This window comes from Equus asinus, chromosome 15, assembly GCF_041296235.1.
Source record: "Equus asinus isolate D_3611 breed Donkey chromosome 15, EquAss-T2T_v2, whole genome shotgun sequence".
In the NCBI taxonomy this organism is placed as follows: Eukaryota; Metazoa; Chordata; class Mammalia; order Perissodactyla; family Equidae; genus Equus; species Equus asinus.
The window spans coordinates 37,313,036-37,327,489 of NC_091804.1; the positions used below are offsets into that span (position 1 = coordinate 37,313,036).

Sequence of the window (14,454 nt, forward strand, 5' to 3'; positions counted from 1 at the left end):
AAGAGGTAAGTACTCCGTGGGATATATTGTCAACATATTATTGCCTAACAACCTTTCACCCAGTGACTTCAGCATCTGTGGAACAGCCCCATCGCTTCTGACCTCGTGCCTCAGTTTGCTCATCCGAACAATGAAGATCATAATGGTCCCTAAGGGATGCTTGTTTTCAGGAGCAGTGCTTGGCATACAATAAACGCTCCATAAATGTCAGATATTACTGGACGAAGACAAGTACGAAAAAAACAGGGCCAGGGCAAGGACTGCATTCCAGTCCTCGGGACCCCGCTGCAGCTCCCAGGCATTGAGTTAGCGAAAGCGGCCGCAGGGTCCACGCGGCCACGCCCTCGCGCCGCGGAGGCCGGACCGGCTGGGGGCACCCAGGACCCCGGCCGCGCAAGGCCCCCTGGGACCGGTAGTGCTGGGCGTGGCCGCAGGACTACAAATCCCGGCGGCCCCCGCGCCGCGGCTCCAGCGGCTGCCGCCTCAGCCCTCCACAGCGACGGCAGTGGCCGCGGCGGCTGGGTCGGCGGCGGCGGCAGCAGCGGCTGCGGGCTGAGCGGCGAGTTTCCGATTTAAAGCGGAGCTGCGAGGAAAATGGCGGCGGGCGGTGAGTGGAGATAAAGGCGGCGCGGTGGCGGCGGGGGCGGGCGAGTCCCGGCTGCCTGAGCCGGCGGCGCGGAGGGGCGCGCCGAGCGAGGGGAGCGCGGGCGGACTCGGGGGCCGGGGCCGCGCTGCCAGCCCGCACCCGGGGCGGCCGCGCCGAGGGGGACCCGAGGAGCTTGGGGGGCCCGCTCTTGCCCGCGGTCCCTAAAGTTCTCAGTGCCCAGCCCTCGGGCTGCTTCGGGGGGCTCGCGGCGTCCTCCCGCCGCCCAGGCGCCGTCGCACTTAGAGGGGCGCACGGGGGCGCGGAGCCGGGACCCCCGCCGGCCGCGCGCGGAGCCGGGGCGGGTTTGGCGGCGGTTCCTGCCGCCCTCGGGCATCGCTGGCGTTTTAGCGCGTTATCTGCGGGATTTCCATTTTGGGCGCGGGGAGGTCTCTGCCGTGTTCGCGGTGGGAGGGCATCTCGCCGCCCCTGGTTTGCGGGCTGGGGGATGGCAAGCGGGAAGTTAGCGCGTTGCGTTGGGGTTCGGCCGCCTGGACGGTGACCGATGCCCCCCTCACCCCACCCCCGCCCCATCTCTCCGTCCGCGAGTCGACTCCGCGTGTAACGACTTAAAGCCCCTGTTTGTCTCGCGCACGCCTGAGAGAAACCACCCGCGAGTCGTGGGGAGGCGGAGCGGCTCCGAGGCTGTCGGAGGGCGCGCGGGGCGGAAAGGGACCCGAGGAGCAGGGGGAGAGGGCGAGAGCATCGTCCCTGAGTCTCCCCAGCAGCAGGAGTTCGGGATTCCCGAATGGTGTGACACGAAAGGGGTGAAATTCTCGGCAAGTCGAAACTTTGTCCCTCCCCCCCCCACCTCCGCCTCGCGAATGTGAAGACTTCCTTTTTGCAGTTTTCGAGCAGCGCTTCAAAGCCAACCTGTTTTTGTTATTAAGCCTGTACCGTCAAGAAACAGGAAGGCGAGTACCAGCTGTCTTGCTGCAGTGGTTTGAAATGGAGCTGGATGAGGTGGGTGAGAGGGGTGCTAGGACTCGGGGAGGTTGCTGCATCTGCTTGGTCTACGTGCCTGGTCTCCAATCCACCTAGCTGGTCCCTGGCTGCAAGAAAGCTTCAGTATTTGTGGCAGCAGGTTGTTTAGAGGATGATGGAAAAAAAAAAAAAAGTCTTTTGAATGTCGCATAAAGTAAAATGTTAAATGGAAGTCTGTAAGTTCGTGAAATGTTTGTTCTTGAAGAAAATTTAAATGATTGCTTGTTTAGGGTAGATTATACCTGTGATACTCAACTGGGAAGGTACAAGAATATTGAAAAATGAGTCTCTCTCCTACTCTGAATCCTCCAGTTTCTTCTCCTACAAGGCAACTGGTTTCTAGAATAACCTTGGTCTTTGGAATAACTATTTTAAGATTTTTCACTTGAAGCGTATCCCTGTTGGATACCAAAAGTAGGGAAATAAAATGAACAGAGAAAAGGGAAAATGTGGTGGGAATACTGTGTGTGTGTGTGTGTTTTTTTCTGTCTTAAATGTTGATAGCAACTAGAAAAGCTCTTCTGAGCTTATTGCTTATGTTGCCTTATCTGCTAGCACCCTTAATGAAATGACAATCTGAAGCTTTAGGATGAAGAACATGCCCGGGTTCATTGTTTGTATGTAAGGTGAAGCCTCTGTTTGTAACATGTAAAATGATATTGAACACTATAGCTCCTGTCGCTGGAGGTTGCTTCAGGTTCTGCATTTAAATGAGCAGTATTCCAGAGTGCCTGTGATCCTAAATTATAGGGATATTTTATGTATGGATAGAAATGACTTAATTGTCCAATCAGCATTAAAAAAAAAAAAAAGCTGTACGTCGGAAGCTGGCATATAGAACTACATTTTGGATGTGAGGATTGTAGACTAAGTGGGAATGTTTCTAGAGCAGTTATAGGAAGTGTTTCTACCAGAAAGTACTCCTTAACCACAGAGGCTTTCAAAGTACAAAACAACCCCAGCATGATTAACAGGATTTCTGTTTTTATAAGTTTTACAATAGTGGTTTTAAATTTACCAACACTAACAATTCATTAAAAAAATTCAATGATATTAGAGTCTAGGGTATTAGTGAATTATATTAAGTGATTTCACTCTGTTTTGAAAGTGAATATACTGTGCGTTTTCCCCCGTATAAGAATGATTTCTGTAAATCGCCCCCTGTACCCTAAGCCAATAAGTTAGAATTCATTCAGTAAGGAGTGAGTATACTGTTGGATCCAGGACCCCCTTTCTAGGAGACATGTAAATAAAAAATAGTTCTCTACTTACTAAGGCCTTCATGACTGGTCTTTTGAAATAAACTTCCTTACTGTGTCAGGGACATATTAAAGATAAGCTTTTTGTTTTTTTTAAAATTCAGTCTTGTGCATTAGCAGTATGATTCTAGAACATTTCCTTTTAACTTGAAGACTACTGTGTTTTTGAGAAGTCTTTTAAAAGAATAATTTAAAAATATTTTAGTTTGGACAATAGGGTAAGATAAACCAAACTACAATTGTCCTATCCCTAATTGTTAAAATAAATGGCTTTAGGGTTTCTTTTTGCATTTTTTTTGGACTATGTAATTTCAAGCGTTGACCATAGGATGTAGAAAACTTGGAAACTTTTACCTTGTTTCAAGTTTAGAATGAGTATAGCCTCCAGTGGCTGTTTGTCTACACAGCAAAGCCACTACAATTTAACACAGTTGTTACTCTTTTAACGCTGCCTATCAAGGGTTGTTAAGATGGAAGACGCAGTATAGTTTCTCCTAGGTTAAACCAGAAATTACCTGTCCCAGTTGGGTTTGAATTTACCATACTCTGTAGTGTAGAATATTCCTTTTTTGCGTTACTGAGTGGTTAAAGCTCTGAGAGCAGAAAATTAGGTATTGGAAATGTGTGTTAACTTTTCTCTTTCCTCGTAGTTCAACAGATTAAAGAAATAGGTGACTGTATCTTAGCCTAGATCCTCAGGGAGAGCACTGAGATTGAGTGCTGCAGTAAAATGTAGGCGTTTTCTTCCATTTTATGAGTGCTTTTGGGGTGGGGGAGGGGATTCCAAAACGAAGGTTTCCCAGTTGAGGTGGAGGAGGGCTCTGTTGTGAGGGGGCTTATGCCCTCACTTTGTTAATGTTTGCCAGGGAAGTTCACTTGGCCCATTGGTTTTCTGACAGGGTTTCTGGGAGATTATTTTGGGTTAAGGATGCAGTTTATCTAAAGCCTAACCTTATTTTTAGCCCCCTAACAAATGATGGAATTGACGTGAATTTAATCGCCTTTGCCTTTCCTACCTTCTGGTGGTGAGTTGTTAAATGAACAGGAAAATGGCCGGAAGATACACAGTGGGAGTTGAAAGGAAGACCTGCAGTGTCTAGAAGGCCAATTTATCCATTCTTCTTAGACCTGCATGCTGCCAGTTGCCCACTTTGTCAGCGTTAACTCAGTTTGGTCGGTTCTGCCGGCCTCCGTCGGTTTACATGGGGGCAGTAGTAAAGGTTTATTTAACTAACTGTGTAGTAAACTTCGTGGCCTAGAGGCAGAGGGAGGAAGTGTGACCTAACTGGCAGACAAGGCTTTACCTATTTCAAAGAGTGTTCTAAGAGCAAGCGGACTAGGCTTCCGTTTGTCCTTTTTCCTATTTGTCATTAGGAACTTCGGTGTCTTCTTTTTTATTTTCTGTTAATACTTTTTTATTGTTATGTTTTGGGAAAGTGTGACATTTCTTTTTGGTTTGATGTTCACCTATGAAGCTATTCTTCTGAAATGTTTAATTTCCTTGGTTAGAGGCTGTGAGTGAGGGTTATGAAGCTTCTTTTTTGGAAACTAGGCTCACTACGTTACTAAATTGAACTCTTCCTCATCCACACAATGATGAGAAGGGAATATTGGCCTGGGTGTCACAGAGTTATGGATAATCTGCTGTTCTCTGGGGCTTTGCTTTTGGTAGCTACGGCAGCTGAGTAAGAGAGGTAGATGGCTAGATGGGAAAGGACTGCAGAAGTCAGCATAATCCTCAATTAGGAGAAACCTCATGGTTAATTGAATGTTGAGTGGACAGGTTAAATCCCGTTATAACTAACTCCAGGGAACTAGCTACATTATTTTGTTGCACTGGGATGGAGCTTTATTGAATATTGTTTGAAATAAATTAGTCTTTTTGGTTTTGTTAGAAGTGTGCGGAGAAGTTTTATTTATTGTAACAATTTGACAAGTTGTTACTCATGAACCAAGTGTTTCACCTTCATTTTTAAAGCTTTTGCCTGTAAAAAGAAAAGAACCGGTGGTGAGCTGGACAGATAATTTATTCCCCTTCCCTTCACCCACCATGTCTCCGTCTAGAGTAGTTCCATTGGTTTATCTCAACAACCAGATAAGTTTATTAGTAAGTACCACTGCCATCATCAAAGTGTGGTCAGAGGAAATGGGAAATCCCCCAGTTTTCCAGGTGACTGCTGCTGGTAATTTTTTCTGCCCCCGACAAATTTTTAAAATAACTGAATATACTTCATTTTAGTGTGAATTTTTCTTTGTCAGTAATAATTAAGATAACCCTTTACTGTTCAGCCTAATGTAGTTTGAGACTTTTAGGTCTCCATATGGTATTGTTAGAAAAGTGATGGTACTATTGTAGTCTTTAAGATAATTTCATACAAATGTGGAATTTTTCAGAAACAGGATTAATATACATATGAGAAAAATACTATTCTTATTCTTGGCTGGAAATATACTTTTTTCTTTCTGTTCCATACTTTTAGATTGACGTTTACTAAACTTCCGGCATTTACATCCCACCTTCTTATCTAAGGCTAGCATTTTTAGTTAGAGTAAGCATTTTTGCTTAGAGAGTTTTGATTGGCTACAGCAAGAGATTTTTGAAGTCATTCTTTTAAATAGATGTGCCATGAAGGAGGGAAAATCTGAAAGAAAGAATTTCACAGCAGCCCAAGCAGTGTTTTGAAAGTTCTCAAGTCTTAAGAATAATGACTGACTAGTAGGCAGGACGCCTGCAGTTGTATTGTGGTATTGTTCCTCCGTCTTACACGTTTGAGAACTTGAGTACAAAAGAGGAGAAGGCATGGGGAGGGGAAGAATGGGTTTTAACAACAAAAAAAGTGGGGGGGGAGACTTTTTAGAGTAAACATTCTTTGCTCTTCTGTTTAAGTGAAATCTAAAACCAAATTATTTTACTTTGAGAGGAAATGTTTGTTTATCATAATATAAGTGTCCTAAACTGACATTTTTATAAATGAGAGTTAATTGTTATTGGTGGAAAGAGCAGCATGATCATATGCTCAGCTTTAAAATTACTTTAATCAAAAGAAATCTATACCTGAAAACCTTTAAACATTTCCCCCCTTTGTTACCTGATCAATATCATTTGTTAGCTTGTTACTTTGAAAAGAATACTTACCAGTGAAGGATTGAGAATAATTTGCGAGTTTGCGCTATAAGCTGTGCAAACAGTCCCTCTAGGTCTGTTTTTTAAATGTGTAAAACAAAGGGGTGGAGTATATGTGTTCCAGCGTTCCTTATATTAGAAAATTCCATAAGCTTAAAGCATCATATGTGTAGAATGACCTTTTATTTAAATTTTATTGGTCAGACATTAAATGGATTAACCTCTTTATGCCAGACAATGGTGTGAAGATGCAGGTTTCTGTGCTGACTCATGAGTTTGGGGACAGGATGACTTTGAGCTCCTGACTTCACCATAGTTAAATGCTTCAAGCTGCAAGACAAGTGAGGGAAAGGGAGCTGGAGATCGAAACATTTTCAGTCCCCTCCTTCTGGTGTAAGAAAATGAAGTCATATTTTCTTTACTCCCAGTAAAGCTGTCATCAGTGAAATGGATTATTGAATTTAAGTCACACTGTAGAGTAGCTATATCAGCTTGATTTTGTTTCCAGATTGAAATTTGGCAACTTTATTTGAAATGTTTTTAAGAATTACCCAATATTCTCTTCAGCAAACTGTGGCTTTAGTCTACACATCCTCTGCTCCATCCCAGCTCATCTCTTTCCTCTTTTACCTGCCTAGTCGTGGTTGTGTTTTATGAGAGTACTGTCGTCCCCGCCAAGGTAGTTGGGTTCATTGGTGTTACAACCTAAGTATTTGGCTGCATTTAGGAAAATCTGACTTCACCAATGAGAAAAATAACTCCACGCATATGTTCCATCCATTGGAGGGCCACTGCTGTCTTATTCATATAATAAGACAGGACTATTACTATATTAAGTTCTAAAAATAATTTCATCAGGAATCTCACATGTGGCTTTTTAAACTGACTTCATACCACCGTTCTCTTAGCCATGAGGCCTTAAGTTTCAGCCATCTTTAATTTGTTACTCCTTATCTGCTGCTCACGTCCCCATACACACACATACGTAATCAGTGTTTATTAAGCTTATGCTATTTAAGGCACTGTGAGAGTTAAAAGGTTTTGACCTCCAAGTGCACACAATCAATCAGGTACATCACTTCAGTACAAGGCAATCTGTTTTGCCTGTAAAGATTGCGGAGGAATTCAGAGGAGGAAAGGGGACTACCTCTGACCAGGTGATCAGGATGCAGGACTTTAAAGAGTGAGTAAGAGTTTAATACGGAGAGAGCACAGTTCCCATTGGTGGGAAATCAGTAGCTAGAGTGCAGAGGTAAGACATTTTAAGCCTTGATCATTTAAAAATTCAGTGAATGTTAAGTGAGTGATGGTATTGAATAAACGGGTTTTGTTTTTGCAAAATCCTATTGATACATTTTTCTTAAATATACTTACATTCCAATTTGTAAAACTCTCGTTCAGGCCATTTATTTCTAAATTATTGTAGTAGCTTTCAGATTAGTCTCTGCTCTTTCTTTAGTCCCCTCTCTAGTTCTGTCAGTTTAATTTTATTAAACACCATTTTGATCACATTTTTTGCTTAAAGATCTGCAGAGTACAATCCAAATTCCTTACCCTAATATTCAGTTCTTAGCTGTCTTTTTTACCAGTCTTTCCCACTTTTGTCTCCCCTTGTTTCAGTCATGCTGATTTTTTCTGCCTCTTCTTCCTTGCTATCTAGTCTAGTCATTAATGTCCAGCTCAGATTCCGTCTCATTTAAGTAAGTTTCCCAGACCACCTCAACTGAAACTGTAATTCTTATTTCCTTATATGAACCTTAGTTATCTCTTCACATGCATTGGAATCAGTATTTATTGATTGGTAGGGCAGATTTCATCCAATTGTGTATTCTTTGAGGTAGAGACCCTTCCTTTTAGAAGCTTTTAAAATCGTCTGTTTTTTCAATTATATTCATTTTAGGTCCCCTAAAATGCTTGGTGTTTTGATAGGAAAGTTTCTGGAGTTCAGCTCTCAAGTCATTTTTTTTCTACTTGGAAATTGAGATAAAATTAGAGTCCTAAGGATTTGCTTGGGGCCTGTGTCTCCCTCAGAGTTGTCCCAAATAAATCATGTCTGGGCCTTAGGATGCTTTCATATTTCCCAGGTGATATAGGGCTGGACATCCTGTAAGTTGTTCAGATGATTTTATTTATACCACTGTTCTTCAAAGAATTGTGCTAAGCATTGGGCATTAATATCTCTTTGTGATCTAGGAGCTTATACTCTAGTTGAGAAATGAGTATAATTGAAAAGACAGTTACAGCAACATAAATAAGTTGTTCAGAGGAAGAAAAGGTCGCTTTCACCTGGGATTGTTGGGAACTTCATGGAGGAGATGGAATAGATCTAAAGGGAATTAATTGCTTCTTCTCAGCTCTCAGATCTTTTATTCTGTAGTGCTTAGAGTAAAGAAAAAAAAGGTTTTTTAAATGGAAAAGAAGGCGTAAATATGGTAGAGGCGAAGCATTACAAAAAGATACGCTGTGAAAAAGTAATGCTCCTGGTACCCCCAGGTCTTTGTAATTACTCCCCCACAAAGGCTACTACTGTTAGAGGATATTCTATACAGATAATTATGCGTGTCTCTTCAGTTTCTTTTTTTCTATTCTCTCCTCTTCCTTCTTTATTTTTAATGAACAATTGAGAAGACAGTGGGTTGCCACTATTTTTAACAAAAGAACTTAGCCTTCTATACCTCATTTTTTTTTTTAAAGATTTTATTTTTTTCCTTTTTCTCCCCAAAGCCCACCGGTACGTAGTTGTATATTTTTAGTTGTGGGTCCTTCTAGTTGTGGCATGTGGGATGCCACCTCAGCGTGGCCTGATGAGCAGTGCCGTGTCCGCGCCCAGGATCCGAACCAGTGAAGCCCTGGGCTGCCGCAGCGGAGTGCACAAACTTAACCACTCCGCCATGGGGCTGGCCCCCATATACCTCATATTTTTTAAGAGGCTATATAATATTCCCTTGTACGAATGGATTTGATGTAACTTATTTTAGCCAGTTCCTCATTGCTTTTTCCAATATTTGGCCATTTTGAGTGATATTGCAGTGAACTGTACGTAGTTCTCTGTGCTGTCATGGGTATATCTTAGTACAAAAATCTTTTTTTTTTTTTTTAAATAAAAGATTGGCACCTGAGCTAACAACTGTTGCCAATCTTTTTTTTTTTCTGCTTATTCTCCCCAGATCCCCCCAGTACATAGTTGTATGTTTTAGTTGTGGGTCCTTCTAGTGTGGCACGTGCGACGCCACCTCACCGTGGCCTGACGAGTGGTGCTATGTCCGTGCCCAGGATCCCAACCGGCGAAACTCTGGGCCGCCGAAGCGGAGCTCACGAACTTAACCACTCAGCCATGGGGCCGGCCCCTTAGTACAAAAATCTTGGAAGTGAAATTTCTGAATCAAAGGAAATGTGCATTTAAAGCTTTAATGCCTGTTTACCGGTTGCCTCCAAATAGGTTATACTAAGCTTATGCTCTCACCTGTTCAGGAGAATGCCTGTTTCTTTGTTTTCTTTCAAAAACTTACCCCTTCATGTTGCTTGACTGCTTGAAGGCATGGAATCTTCTGTTGTTTACCATATGAGTTTGAAACTAAACTCCTTCTCGTAGAGTTCCCCAAACCTTTCATAATCTGGCCCTAATCCATATTTCCACCATCATTGCTGAATTCCATCTGTATATCTTTTTTTTTTTTAAAGATTGGCATCATGGGCTGGCCCCATGGCCAAGTGGTTAAGTTCGCACGCTCTGCTTCGGCGGCCCAGGGTTTCGCCGGTTCGAATCCTGGGCATGAACATGGCACCGCTCAGCAAGCCATGCTGAGGTGGCATCCCACATACCACAACTAGAAGGACCCACAACTAAAAATACACACTATGTATGGGGGGCTTTGGGAGAAACTGGAAAAATAAAATATTAAAAAAAAAAAAGATTTACACCTGAGCTAACAACTGTTGCCAATCTTCTTTTTTTTCATTGCTTTTTTCCTCCCCAAATCCCCCTAATACATAATTGTATATTTTAGTTGTGGGTCCTTCTGGTTGTGGCATGTGGGATGCCACTTCAACATGGCTTGTCCACGCGCAGGAGCCGAATGGGTGAAATCCTGGGCTGCCGCACCGGAGCACGCGACCTTCCCCACTTGTCCACAGGGCTGGCCCCCATCTGTGTATCTTATACTGTAGTTGCAGTTAAGTCTCCTTTGCTCTCACCCCGATAAAGTTCTCTTCCCTGTGTTTTGATTCGTATTCTTAGATATAAAAGATAAAAGTTACCACTTATGGAATGCCTTTGTGCCTGGACTCTGTTGTGTGCTTACTATGCATTATCTCATGTAATAGTCTTGAGTTTTTCACTGTAGAGCCCTTTTTTTCTTCAGATGAAGTTTTATACCAAACCTTATTCAGAATAGAAAAGATGATTCTATTAAAGTGTATTTTCTAAGTTGAAACTTGAACTGTTTACTGGTTACAAAGGCAGTGAAAATGAGACTATTGTGACAAATATAAAATTTGAAATTGGATTGTGAAGAACTATTATGAACTTAAATCCATCCCTGCCACTAGTTTATTTCTTTTCTTTTCTTTTTTTTTGACGAAGATTAGCCCTGAGCTAACTGCTGCCAATCCTCCTCTTTTTTGCTGAGGAAGACTGGCCCTGAGCTAACATCCATGCGCATCTTCCTCTACTTTATATGTGGGACGCCTACCACAGCATGGCTTGCCAGGTGGTGCCATGTCTGCACCTGGGATCCGAACTGGTGAACCCCGGGCTGCCAAAGTGGAACGTGTGCACTTAACTGCTGCGCCACCGGGCCAGCCCCTAGTTTATTTCTATATTAAGAAAATCTCGACTCATACAGGGATATAGTTGCAAATGGTCTCAGTTCAAAAATATTTTTTGAGGGGGCCGGCCCCATAGCTAAGTGGTTAAGTTCGCGTGCTCCGCTTCGGTGGCCCATGGTTTCGCTGGTTCGGATCCTGGGTGTGGACATGGCATCACTCATCAGGCCATGCTGAGGCGGCGTCCCACATGCCACAACTAGAAGGACCTATGGCTACAGTATACAACTATGTACTGGGGGGCTTTGGGAAGAAGAAGAAGAAAAGAAAAAAAAATGCACACAAAAAAATATTTTTTGAAATATATAACAGGTGCACGTGAGACAAATTCAAAAGGTACCAAAGGGTATGGAGTGGAAAGTAAAGCCACTTTCCTCAGCTGTTTCCCAGCCATCTCTCTATACCCTGCCCAGAGGTAATCATTGTTACTCTAGTCTAGGCATATAAATGCTTATGCTTAAAAAGCTTTAAAGTTTAATGAATTTCTTCCACATTTTGGGTAAACTTTATGTTGAAGTGTAACATACATTCAGAAAAATGCACAATTACAGTCTTATAAATTTGCGTAAAATGAACACACCTCTGTAACTGGCACTCAGGAGCCCTGCTTTGGATTCTGTATACTTTTTAAATGATCTTGGAGAGGTTTCATATCGATACTTACAACTACTACATTGTTTCTAGTGGTTACACAGTGTTCCACTGCATGGATATATCATAGTTTATCCAGTTTCATATTACTACAAACAAAGTTGTAAGTGTATCCTCATACATATTTCTTAATTCTCATATTTTGTTATAAAGGGTATAAAAATTTCTGGAGGTAGAATGCTGGGTTAAAGAGTATGGGTTTAGGGGCCAACAGTGGTGTAGTGGTTAAATTCACGTGCTCCACTTTGGCGACACGTGGTTCGCAAGTTCAGATCCTGGGTGTGGACCTACACGCAGCTCATCAAGCCGTGCTCTGGTGGCATTCCACATACAAAATGTACAAAATGGAGGAAGATTGGCGTAGATGTTAGCTCAGTGATGGTCTTCCCCAAGCCGAAAGAGGAAGATTGGCAGCAGATGGTAACTCAGGGCCAATCTTACCAAAAAAAGTATGGATTTAAAATTTTTATAGATATCACGTCTTGCTCCCTGTAGAGGTTGTATCAATTTACCAACGTGCCTTCAGTGTATGGAAATGCCTGTTTCTCTCATCTCTGAGTAATATATCGTGGTATCCAATTTTTCTTAATTGAGTTCATAATAGTTTATATCATTGTGAAATTTCACTTGTACATTATTTCATGTCTGTCACCACATAAGTGCTCCCATTCACCCCTTGTACCTACCTCCCACCCCTGCTCGCCTGGTAACCACTGAACTTTTCTCTTTGTGTGTTTGTTTATATGCCACATGTGAGTGAAATGATATGGTGTTTGTTTTTCTCAGTCTGGCTTATTTCACTTAGCATAATACCCTCCAGGTCCATCCATGTTGTTGCAAATGGGATGATTTTGTCTTTTTTTATGGCTGAGTAGTATTCCATTGTATATATATTACATCTTTAGCCAATCATCAGTCAGTGGGCACCTGGGTTGTTTCCTTGTCTTGGCTGTTGTCAGTAGTGCTGCAATGAACATAGGGGTGCATGTGTTACTTTGGATTATTGATTTCAGGTTGTTTGGGTAGATACCCAACAGTGGGATAGCTGGGTCATATGGTATTTCCATTTTTAGTTTTTTGAGGAATCTCCATACTGTTTTCCATAGTGGCTGCACCAGTTTGCATTCCCACCAGCAGTGTATGAGGGTTCCCTTTTTCTCCACACCCTCTCCAACAATTTGTTATTTTTAGTCTTGGTGATTATAGCCATTTTAACAGGCGTAAGGTGGTATCTTAGTGTAGTTTTGATTTGTATTTCCCTGATGATTAGTGATGTTGAACATTTTTTCATGTATTTATTGGCCATCTGTATATCTCCTTTGGAAAAGTGTCCATATCATCTGCCCAGTTTTTGATTGGACTCTTTGTTTTTTTGTTGTTCAGTTGTGTGAGTTCCTTATATATTAAGGAGATTAACCCCTCGTTGGATATGCAAATATTTCCTCCCAGTTGGTGGGTTGTCTTTTTGTTTGGATTCTAGTGTCTTTTGCCTTGGAGAAGCTCTTTAGTCTGATGGAGTCCCATTCCCTTTTTTCTTTTCTTTTGTTTCCCTTGTTTGAGAAGACATGGTATTCGAAAAGATGCTTTTCAAAATTTTTTTTTTTTTTAAAGATTGGCACCTAGGCTAACAACTATTGCCAATCTTCCTTTTTTTTTTTTTTCTTCAAAGATTGGCACCTGGGCTAACAACTGTTGCCAATCTTTTTCTTTTTCTTCTGATTTACTTCCCAAACGCCCCCGGTACATAGTTGTATATCTTAGTTGCAAGTCCTTCTAGATGTGGGATGTGGGACGCCGCCTCAGCGTGGCCTGATGAGCGGTGCCATGTCCGCACCCAGGATCCGAACCCTGGGCTGCCGCAGTGGAGCATGCGAACTTAACCACTCGGCCATGGAGCCGGCCCCTCAAATTTTTTGATATGATAAATTTAAAAAGCTCTCTCATGTGTTTCTTTTAGTGCTTTTGTGGTTTCTTTTTCTTTTTAACATAAAATATAAAAATTAAAAAACGTAAAGTAAAAAAATAACTGTTAGGATATCAAAATGGTAACATAGATTAATAGGGTGGTAGACTAAAATATGTTGTGACGATATATATTTGTTCCTTTTAGTGTGTTTAAAGTTGTTTAAAATGTATCTATATAGTATTTGGGTATCCTTTATTTTTAAAAATCTTTTATTGAGGTATAATTTACTTATAATAAAATTCAACATTAAGTGTGCAGTTTGGGTTTTGACAAATGTAAACAGTTGTTACCACCGCCACGGTCAAGATCTAGAACCTTTCCATCACCCTAGAAAGTTCTTGTCTTTCCCATTTGCATTCAGTTCCCCTCTGGGTTTTGTATTCAATGAACTGCTGTTCTGCTTTCTGTCACTATAATTTGCTTTTTTCCTTACTTTTGTTTTTCAACTTTATTGTGGTATAATTGACATTCAATTAATTGCATATGTTTATATTGTACATTTTGAGTTTTGACATATGAATATGTCTACCCATGAATTTGTCACCACAATTACAATAATGGAAATACCTATCACCTCCAAAAATTGCCTTCTATCCCTTTTTAGTACATCCCTCCCTCATCTTCAGGCAATTACTGATCTACCTTGTATCACTAAAGATTAGTTTGTATTTTTTTTTTTTTTTTGAAGAAGATTAGCCCTGACCTAATTGCTGCCAATCCTCCTCTTTTTGCTGAGGAAGACTGGCCCTGAGCTAACATCCGTGCCCATCTTCCTCTATTTTATATGTGGGACGCCTGCTACAGCATGGCGTGCCAAGCGGTGCCATGTCCCCACCCGGGATCAGAACTGGTGAACCCCAGGCTGCTGAGAAGGGGAACGTGCACACTTAACTGCTGTGCCACCAGGCTGGCCCCTAGTTTGTATTTTTGAGAATTTTATAGAAATGGAATTGTACAGTATGTACTTTTTTTTTTTTTTGCTGAGGAAGATTTGCCCTCAGCT

At 41.9% G+C, this 14,454-nt stretch overlaps 1 protein-coding gene across 7 annotated transcripts in view; it reads left to right on the forward strand.

Annotated features, from left to right (window-relative positions):
* The first annotated feature begins 470 nt into the window (after positions 1-470).
* NCOA3 (nuclear receptor coactivator 3) overlaps positions 471-14,454 on the forward strand; it is a 124,072-nt gene continuing 110,088 nt past the window's right edge. For 4 of the 7 annotated variants that reach the window (XM_070486064.1, XM_014866972.3, XM_014866973.3 and 1 more), the window contains exon 1: positions 471-607. The gene's annotated coding sequence lies outside the window, so the exon portion shown is untranslated. Of the gene's footprint in view, positions 608-1,086; positions 1,607-14,454 lie in introns of those variants that run through there. The other 3 variants (XM_070486068.1, XM_070486069.1, XM_070486065.1) reach the window with 2 other exon arrangements.